Raw genomic sequence first — 10931 nt, 5'->3', positions numbered from 1 at the left:
AAACTCTGCTGGTGTTTGATGCAGGTAAACGTAATCCATGGCTCACCTGTGCTGAAACTGAAACTGAACATAAGCAGTTTTTCCTGTAAAGGAAAGCATTCCTTTATAATGATTACTGTGCAGGTAATTATTCTTAAGCTATCCAAGCTGACAAAGCAGTGCAAGCTGACCCTGTTAGATAGGTATGGTGTCAAACTGCACTGGGTGGAGGTAGATGCTGACGTAGTAAGCTCCAGCAGGTAGGGTGTGTTGTAGAGTGCATGAACTGCCTGAAGAATAGCAACACACTTCATGTATTTCTGCTTTATTACTTTTAATCTCCTCCTCTTTGCAAAACTTCTTGTCCTTTCTACACCGTCTATCAAGCAAGGACTGCCCTGCTGACAGTGATAACAGCTTGTCTGGGTGATCGTAGTCTGAAGTCCACCTGTTTGTCCCAAAGAGCATCTCACTTCTCAAAGTAAGTCACAACATCTTTAAATTCTTTTTTTTCCTGGAAATATAGCTATATAGTGTTTAAACAGACATTTGTTGCAAGTCAACACTTCTCTCCAGATTAAAAGAAAGTGGACATTTTCAGGATTGCTGACCCTGGATGTTATGGTGCACCTGAGTGTGTTGTGAATGGCTGGGTATATGGCGAGGTGGCCATCCCATGCGCTGTTATCTTATTTCAGATTGTGTTATATTTTGTGTTGCTATATTTAATAAATTATATTTTGTACATTTCAGTATCAGTAAGAGTTTGGTGAGATTCTAGTGATCTATTTGGGATTACCACGCATTTCAATTTATTCCTGTCCACTTCCCACATATATTGAGTCTGATGGCTTTAACTTCCAGTTTTTCTGTAGTTCTAACATAGACAGCCTAGGTTCCAATAGTCCCTTATTTTAGAGTGACATTAACAGTTTTGAAACTAAATCTCCTCCAATTATCTATTTTCTTAGTTGCCTCCATTTTTAGTGTGATGTATGGATCTAGATAAATAAATGTATTTATCTACAAACAATGCTACTGTGCTAAACTACGGTAGTTCTAAATTCAAAAGTATTGCCTAGCTTGTGTTGAAATGTCAATAGAAATGAAAAGCAATGCTAAAGTGGACCAGTGTGACTTTATGAATGAAAATATGTTTCTGTTAATGGAAATGTGTTACTGGATGTATGGTGGGAGCATATCCTGTTATTTATCCACTATATTCTCCAGTGCATGAATTGATGAACAAAAACACGACATTGGGAAGGGGTGGGAATCCAATGGTTCACAATTTAGGAGGCAGGGGAGCACTAGTAAGTGACAGAGATACTAGCATCTGTGGATGCTGTAAGTTAGTTATCTAGTTAATGATTGAAGTAACATATATAAAACAGAACTTAACAAAAAATGAATGTGGCAAAGTGGTCTCAATATTTCTCTCACTTGGAATGGACTCTGCTGCTTTGATCAAAAGTTTTAAATACTGGTGGCAGATTCTTCTGGCATCCATGTACAGTGAAATGTTTTAAGGCACTACCACTATACATACGTTTCTCCAGAAAAATCCTTTCTGATGAATCTGTCAGACTTGCATTCTTATTATGCCACTACTTATTTACTGAACTATGTTCCACTGGCATCAGATTGGGCCTTATTTGAACTCGTATCGGTATCTCAGACATGGAAGGGGTTAGGGGTATCAAGTGTAGGAAACAACTTGCAGTCATCATTTCCACAGAAGCCAAAAAAAACTATATTACAGAAGTGGATTACTCCTACTGACCCTGCATTCAAGATTTAAGCACTTTATTGTCATTGTGTAACACAACAAAATTACTTTTCATGACAGCCTCATGACAGGGTTTAATTACTTTTCAAGTAAGCCCCATTGCAACAGTTTAGATTAATACTCTATCATATATTCCTCATGTACTGTGTGGAAACATCCCTTCAAATGGATATACATACCAAACATTTCTTTGAAGTTTGGAGAACTTTATAGACACAATGACCACTTCTATTAGACAAGTTATTGTTGACTCCTCCCACCTTATGAAATGGTTCCTACAGCTACTGCTGCTGAATGATCCACCAGTTCTGGTCCCTATGGATACCTAGTGCTTTCACTCTGTGCCTTGGGGTCTTCCCTCAACCCCCCACCCCTCTTTTCTACGTCACATAGTTTTATCCTTAAATTCCTCAAGTGTAGATGATTAGGCCACAGTCTTGCTTTCGGAACTGTCCTGGATAGATGTTTCTTCTACTTCTGTTCTCTACTCCATTATCATGATGTTGGTCAATTGTTATTATTGTGCAACTTCACAGTTATCACCATGCATGTTTATATCTAGATGTACTGTTTTCTCCCTTATGAAAATAAAAAGAACCTAAACCACAGATGGTACTTTAGTGGGGTCTGCTGTCTATGTATATGTGCCCAAATCACACAGGATGTGTAACAATGCACTCTGTAGCACCTACTTGCACATCTCATATCCAGAACGTAGGTTCCTTGCTATAATATATATAACAGTGGCATAGCAATAGGGAATGCAGAGCTTGGGCCACACCTACCCCCCCTCCCCCGGGGCTCACATAGGGCCATCCTCTACTCACTGCATTAGCTTTATTAGTGTTGTAGTGGTAATGATTGCCTCTATATGTGCTTTGAGTTATGTAATTATTAACAAACCATTCCTTTTGCTCTGCTTACACCTTTCTCACACAGCAGCTGTTCTTGGCAAGCTGGCTTTGGTATACGTTCACACTATCATTCACACTAGGGCCCATGGCTCTGTAGCTGTGCCACTGAACATAATGCCTACTAGTCAGTCCTATGATCTAGGTGGTTGTAGACATTACTGGCAGACATCACAACCAATAAGGTTATGTGACAATTCTCCGCTGCACAAATTGGGGACTGCTGAACCCCTGTATACATAGGCGTAGGTAGAGATCAAGGGGCCCCATAGCAAAGTTTTGGTGGGGCCAAAAAAGGTAAAAAAAAGTAAGGTACCTTTGTGCACCCCCCCCTCGTCCCCATGCCGCCAATTCTATTATAGTATATATAGCCAGACGCAGTGTCCCCCAGTATAGGTATCTGACTTCTACAATGATTACAGAGAGTGCTCTAATCATAAAGAAATGGATGTTTGGAGTAAATAGATCACTGGTGGTGCTGAGAGGTGAGTAACTTGTCCATAATTCTTCCGCTGTTCTGCAATCTGGGGAAGGGGCACGCCGCTGCACACCAGGCCCTCAGTGACTATGGCTCCCATAGCAGCCACTATGGCTGCTACAGTGATCCCTACATCACTGTCTGTTGAGATGTAAGAAGCAACTGGTTGCCTAATGTTGGTACGGGCTTTCATTTTATACATCTACCCCTAACACTGCAGCACTGTTACTAGGCTGCCTTCTTCCTCCAACCAATCTAGTTCTCTCTCAACCTTCATCCCTTTAGTTTTAGGCATTAACCAGTTAGTGTGTGTGGGTGGGGGGGGTTCGTTTTAGGCATTAGTCAGGTAACGTGTGAGGGGGGGGGGGGTTTAAGGTGAGCTGTCAGGGGGGAAGGTTCTGTGTGAGGGTAGGGTTGGCAATAGTAAATAAAATTTCACTACTTAAAACCTATCTACATTCCTGCGCACCCAATTGTCCAGGCACCTTTAATGTATGTATGGCTGATAGGGGCAAGCACATAGGCAGCTAGAATGTTCGCACTTCGCACACACTCTATAGGGCGAAATCACTAGTACTATATTAAACTAAATAAAAAAAACTGCATTATTGATCCGGTGGTAATTTAGTATAAAATTAAATTGTGCGATTAAAGAGATTTGAAAAAATGACACTTAGAGGTGATGCATTCCTGTGACTTTTCCAAAAATAGTCTGGGGATAAAGGAACCCAGGTCAGGCGGCAGTAGACAATGCATTCATGCAGCAGTTTGTAAATCACAAAATTCTAATGATAATGCATATCGGGTTTTAGCATGGACCAAAGATGATGGAGATACACCTCCTCTTTCATTGCTGTGGCGGGGAGGGAGAGGGAGGAATGGTAGCTAGTGCTAAGGAGGTGACCACTCAAGCGGGGGGGGCACATACATACTCTAGCCCTGAATGCACTCTGCGCATGTGCTGAGGTAATTTGTTAGTAGGTGGTGTAGCGTGGTTCGAGGGGCCTGACGCCATGTTGGAATGGATTTGAGGTCTTTTACACAGGTGAGAGATGAGGAGGAGGGAGGGAGAGGAGGCTGCAGGCTGTTGGCAATGTCAACCTGGCCATTGTGTGCACCATGCTGCCTGAACTTTGCTTCTTTGTATTGTGTTAATTTTAAGTGCAGATTTTTTTTATAGTTGAATTGGCAATTATGAAACATGTCCCGGAACTAAGGCTTTAACAATTAACACTATGAATTGAACAGTTTACAGCCATTGCTTTATTATTACACATAGACACTGGTCTGTAGTTCCTCTTCACTGAATGGAGAGTAAAGCATTGTCAGCTGTCTTATATGGCTGATTCACCCTTGTAATCAGATGTGAACTTTGTTCACTTTTGAAACTGCTCAAGTATATGAGATGAATATATGATTGAATATTGACAAGCTACAGTACATCACCCACTTTTTATTGTACATACACTCCTGGGGCGAGAGCTTCCTACCAGACTCTGCAGTGATCCTTTCTAGGGTTGCTCGTCGGATTCCGCGGAATGGAGATTTCCACGATTCCGGTCGGAAATTGGCAGTTCCGTTCCGGTGAGCCGGAACGGAACATCTATAGCTGTAATCGGTAAATAGCGGAATTTCTATGCGGAATTCCGTCGGAATTTAATCAGAAGCGTGTAAAAGCTGCATTTACTGTTAGGCAGAATTTTTAAGCCAATCAGAAGGATCGGAAGGGATAGACTCTTCACAGAAGCTTAAAACATGCTGATTTCTGCATTAAAAACGGAATTTCTGCACCAATTAGAGTCTTAACAAAAACCAACCAATCCTACGTTAGCAACCAGCTCCTAGCTACCTATCATCAGCTATCCCACCCATTTTGAGGTGTGACAGTCACGAAGCTTGTGGGTTTCAGTCTGGTGTTTTGGAGAGAGGAGAGACAGACCCATATTAGTTGTGACAGTAGATTGTTAGTTTGAGTGATAGATTGTAGTGTAGTGTACTAGTAGTTGCTGTGTGGAGAGGGTTAGAGAGAGCCAGCCAGGCCGCAGGCTTAGTGTTTGACAGAGTGAGAGAGTTAGGTGATTGATTAGTTGAGTGTAGTGCACGTTTTTTTTTTAGTTTGTTTTCTAAGTTCATTTTTTTTCCCCTTTATTTTGTTTTTGATTTATTTTCTTTATTTCACCCACTTATTTTGTTTATTTCACCCACTTATTTTCTTATCTGTTCAAGTTAGGTGGTTTTATTTTACTTTGGTTCTGTCGCTCATACCCCTTCCCCAATAAACTTTTTGGCCCCAAAACAATGGAGCGAGAGCTGCAGAAAAGGTGTGTTTGTTACCTTGACAAAGGGGACCCCACGGGGCCCCAAAACGAATCGTCGGTGTTTTATGGAATGGCATGTGTCACTTTATCTGAATTAAAATATTGAACTTGGTTCATTCAGAGTGTGCGGATCTCCTGGATGTTTTGCATATTACTACAATCCAGCACCTCGGCAGTGGTGTGCAATTCCAAGCGGACTCCTAAAAGAAAATGGAGTGATGGTGGTGTTGGTGGATCATGTCAAGTACGTGATAAGGTTGAGGGTGGCAGCAGCAGCAGGAAGCGTTCCGCCCTGATCAGAGATGTCTTCCCTGTGTTCGCACGCAGGAAAATTTTGACAGAGCAGCAGGCGAACAGAGTTGTTGATTATTTTGATCAGGAGCCCTCTACCCAGTGTGAGGAACTTGAAGCTAGTGGCAGCAGCACCAGTAGTGGCCAGGTTCCTCATGACCAGAATCCGACCGCAGCTGCTTTTCTTGACGAGGTTGCTTCCTCCCAGTACTCTCCTCCACAATTAAAGCACACCTATGTCGATGAGAGAGATGTGCAGAAGGATTGGGATGACGCATTGGAGGAGACCATGGGACCAAGGTCCCAAGAAGTGATGGATTCTGTGGTGACAGAAATGGCCCCTGTATTTTCTTCATCCAGTAATCCATCACAACTAGTGTTGGGCGAACAGTGTTCGCCATTGTTCGGGTTCTGCAGAACATCACCCTGTTCGGGTGATGTTCGAGTTCGGCCGAACACCTGATGGTGTTCGGCCAAACCGTTCGGGTTCGCCCGAACTACTAAATGCCCGGCCGAACAGGGCCGAACAGGGCCCCTGTTCGGCCGAATACCGCCCCCCTATGGGGTCGCAGGCATAAGGGGGGAGCATGCCCCGATCGCGGGGGGGTCGGAAATTCCCCCCACCCCCTCCGCTAGCGCTCCCCCCTCTGCCCGCTTCCCCATAAAAAAGTTGGCGTAAAATTAAATATTACCGGTGGTGGCTGCTGCAGTGGCTGGCTGGCAGTGGTGTGAATGAGGAGGAGGAGTCCGAGTATGACGCGTTGAGGCCAGGCAGCGGGCGGTTCAGCGGTAGTACCCTTGTGGTACTTCCGCCCTTTCTCTGACCTCACCTCCTCTACGTGATGACGCATACGAGGGTACGTATGCCCCGCTGCCAGTGTTCTTTCTGAGTGAGTATTTAGTGCTGCAGGTGGGGTGGTCACCGACCAACGGACCCGTCTGTCCACAGACAATGTGGACATACTAACGTTCAATAAAATGAACGAGTCATGGATCAGTGATAATTACAAGGCCCCTCTTACTGATTCATAATGAAGATTAGACAGACTAAGTTAATATTTTGCTGTTTTTCAAGCCTCAAATGGTCTCCCTCTCAAACTCTACTGCCTATCACTATCATCGCATATTTTTGCTTTTTAAGATCATAAAAATGCAGCTTTTGCAGCTGTCCGACGTTATATTCTATCCTAACCCTATGCTTTTGGCCTACAACTTCTCCTGGTGCTCCCAAAAAATTATAATGACTGCTGTGAAACCACCTCTAGGTCCCATGGCCTACAACTAATCCTGCTGCTCCAAAAAAAAATGTAATGACTGCCGTGGAACCACCTCTAGGTCCCACGGCCTACGACAACTCCTGCTGCTCCAAATAAAAATTGCAATGACTGCCGTGGAACCACCTCTAAGTCCCATGGCCTACGACAACTCCTGCTGCTCCAAACAAAAATTGTAATGACTGCTGTGGAACAACCTCTAGGTCCCATGGCCTACGACAACTCCTGCTGCTACAGAAAAAAAATTGTAATGACTGCCGTGGAACCACCTCTAGGTCCCATGGCCTGCGGCAACTCCTGCTGCTCCAAACAAAAATTGTAATGACTGCCATTGAACCACCTCTAGGTCCCATGGCCTACAACAACTCCTGCTGCTCCAAACAAAAATTGTGATGACCGCCGTGAAACCACCTCTAGGTCCCATGGCCTACGAAAACTCTTGCTGCTCCAAACAAAAAACTGTAATGACTGCTGTGGAACCACCTCTAGGCCCCATGGCCTACGACAACTCCTGCTGCTACAAAAAAAAATTGTGATGACTGCCATGAAACCACCTCTAGGTCCCATGGCCTACGACAACTCCTGCTGCTCCAAACAAAAATTGTAATGACTGCCGTGGAACCACCTCTAGGTCCCATGGCCTACGACAACTCCTGCTGCTCCAAACAAAAATTGTAATGACTGCCGTGGAACCACCTGTAGGTCCCATGGCCTTCGACAACTCCTGCTGCTCCCAAAAAAAATTGTAATCAGGATTGTGATTCAGCCACCACTAAAGCCAAAGTTATCAGCAGGACTGCCAGGGAACTGGTATTTGTTTAAAAGGAAACATCCATTAGGTTCCCTTTAACATTGGGGAAATTGTTCCGCCGGAATGCGGAATTCTGCGGAATGCGGCAGGAATCCGCCAGAATGTAGCAGTAGCGGAATTTCGTTATAGCGGAAGGCGGAATTACAGTGATATTGGAAATCGCCTGTTCCGATCATCCCTAATCCCTTCATCTCTGTACATTGCAAGCATTAGACTAGATTCACACTAGGTCTGGGAACGTATCCGTGGCTCCGTTTGTCAAATCTGAACAAAACCGGAGCCACGGATAGCAATGTTAAAAATAGAAGCCTTCTTCACTCAAAAAAAAAAACGGATCCGTCTGCGTTCAGGGGGATCCGTTTTTAAAACCTGAACGGACAGTCCAGATTTGCTGCATTTCCTCGGACCGCACATGGATCCAGGTACACGGAGAGGTAGTGAAGGGCAGTGAAAAGATGGATCCCCCTCTACACAGGCATCTTTGGACACAGAAACGGATCCGTTTTCTGTGTCCCAGCCTGTTGGGGGAAAGGCAGCCGCCGAGGGGTAGCAGCCACGACGGGGGAGGGGGGGGGGGCAGGCAGTGGGATCACCCCCCCCTCACCTGGTCCCCGTCCCCGTTACCCCTCCAACTACTTGTTAAAATGTATAGCGGCAGCAAGCAGGGAGCTTACCTACTCTCCTTTAGAAGTAGAAGGTAAGCTCCCTGCTCGCTGCCGCTATACATGTTAACACGTTTTTTGTGCAAAGTTGCAGGAGGGGTAGCGGGGACGGGGGACCCAGGGGAGAGAGGGGACAACCCCCCCTCCCTGCTGCCCGCTGCCCCCCCTCCTCTCGTCCTGCCTGCTACCCCTCCAGCATGGCGGCTGCCTCTTCCCCCATGGTTGGGCATACATTTCCACGGACTGGAAATGTATGCTGCAAGAACAGTAATTTTAGGAAAAACGGGGGGGGGGGGGGGGGAAGTTTAGGGACCCACTGCAAGCGCTTTGTGGGACACTGCGATTTCACTGCGATTCCCGGAGCAATTGCAATTTTGGCTCTGCATCCACTGATGTGATCGCTTTGGAATCACTCACAAAATGCCGCATGCAACATTTTGTGATCGCTCCACAATCGTAACACTGTAAGTGGAAAATCCCCATAGAGTTGCAGCGCCTTGCCAATTGCCGGTGATTGGCAAGCACTGCAAAAGCACTGCCATTGGCAGGGGAATATAAAACACGGGACAACAAGAGCCCAATATAGTGCAGTAAGTACTGTAAATGTTGAGATATGTAGAATACTCACAAGGCAGGGTTACCTCAAAGGCAACCACTGTAAATCCAGGTGAGGAGATTTTACCTGTCCCCACTCAGGGCTAAGAAGTCGCTCTCTGTAGATAAGGAAAAAGGGGGGATCACCCCTCCACTAGGGGTGGACTCAAACTATAGTATGCAGCAAACAGAGGCGCCAAAAGAAAACACATATGATAAAAGGCTTAAAATTTATAAATAGAGGATGTAGACTTACCTCCTCCAAACAGACACAGGGGAATCAGAAGTATGAAGTACCATCAGAAGCTTTTCTGTTTCAAAATTTTTTATAAAGTTTTTCATTTTCACACAAACATTTTGCAAACCAGTTGCAAATCATCTGACTGAAAAGTAGAAAGGACTAATAAAAAGGCAATCTAAACAATCACAAAAAGAGTTAGAGTAAACACACCGAAGGCCTCTCATTCAAGATCACTTAACAGATGAACTTTGAAATAAATGCCAGGCTCAAAAGAACTAAAGTAAAGAAATATATCTGCCCAAGAAAGGGAAGTCTATAAAAGAAGAGGGACACAAAAGTAGAAAAGAAAGAAACAGGAAAGAGAAATAAGGAGAAGAGAGACCAGGCACCCTCACGAAGGGCAGTAACCAATCTTTGTTGGCTGTTCTCTTATAACGGACCAATGAACAGTCTCCAAGGATCCCACCAGTGTTGCAAACTCATCCCTGTAATTACTGACACATATGAATTATACAGGTTGTATGGCTAGGTCGATTCAGTTAAGGCACTGATTATGTGCAAATAGCCCCAGCACTTAGATGTGTCAGTAATTAAAGGGATGAGTTGGCAACACTGGGTCCCACACCTCTGAGAATTGCTCAACTCTATCTTCTAATGTACTGACCACCTGTTTCTGAACCATAAAGGCCATAACTGTAGTCTTGACTTTTTCAAAGGACACAAATTGTGTTCTCCAGGCCTTAGCAATCATCTGTGCTGCTGCAACAAAAATAAAGTAAGCAAGAGCATTCTGAGTTTTTTAGGGAGACTCCACCTTATGCTGTAATAAAGCTGACCAGGGGTCCTTGGAGACTGTTCTGCTAAATAAAGTTAACAACATTCTGCAAATATTGTTCCAAAATCTAGAAAACATTGAACACATCCAAAAAGTGTGTAACATGTCTCCTTTAAACCCACATCCCCAGAAACATAGATCAGAGTTACCCTCAGAAGCTTTTAATATGGTACACTCAGGGTTTGTGGATAGATTCAACCTGTTTAATGTCCTAGGCAGGGCCGGATTTACCATAAGAAACTGTAGGCACGTGCCTACAGGGACTTGATGATAGAAAGGCGGCTCACTCTGCTCCTCGAATACCTTTCTCCCTCCTTCCCTATGCAATTTGATACTGAGGGTATTTCTGGCTACCTAACACTAAGGGGCACCTGTAGCTGCCTATGACTGGCAGGGGAAGTAAGGGAGAAGTGACAGCCAGCACACTTGCAGTGCAGTTCGGTGGGGGTTTGTAGGCTCATGAAGGGTACATTCTAAGGTGCCAGGACATCTGTGCCTATAGGCTCCTGTGATGTAAATCTGGGCATGGTCCTAGGGTGTAATATATTCTATGTAAGATTAATCAGACAATATCTAGCAGATACTGATTGCCATCTAACATTCCTCCCATATCTGCCTGTCACCTATTAGATCCTATCTGCATGGCCACTCCAGAACTAGTAATGACAAGCAGCAGCTTTTTTTAAGTCATTTATTTCCAGGATCACCCTGCCTCCATATATTGTGTAGACATAGCTTGGCATTAGGA

At 44.5% G+C, this 10931-nt stretch overlaps 1 protein-coding gene across 2 annotated transcripts in view; it reads left to right on the top strand.

Annotated features, from left to right (window-relative positions):
• Window positions 1-259: 259 nt before the first annotated feature.
• Window positions 260-10931, top strand: part of FAM3D (FAM3 metabolism regulating signaling molecule D) — a 211120-nt gene continuing 200448 nt past the window's right edge. Inside the window, exon 1 of one of the 2 annotated variants that reach the window (XM_068251747.1) lies at window positions 260-460. The gene's annotated coding sequence lies outside the window, so the exon portion shown is untranslated. The remainder of the gene's footprint in view (window positions 461-10931) is intronic. The other variant, XM_068251745.1, reaches the window with a different exon arrangement.

The sequence above is a fragment of the Hyperolius riggenbachi genome, chromosome 9, assembly GCF_040937935.1.
Source record: "Hyperolius riggenbachi isolate aHypRig1 chromosome 9, aHypRig1.pri, whole genome shotgun sequence".
Classification (NCBI taxonomy): Eukaryota; Metazoa; Chordata; class Amphibia; order Anura; family Hyperoliidae; genus Hyperolius; species Hyperolius riggenbachi.
The sequence above is the reverse complement of the archived record's forward strand: the minus strand, read 5'-3'. Positions and strand labels throughout refer to the sequence as shown.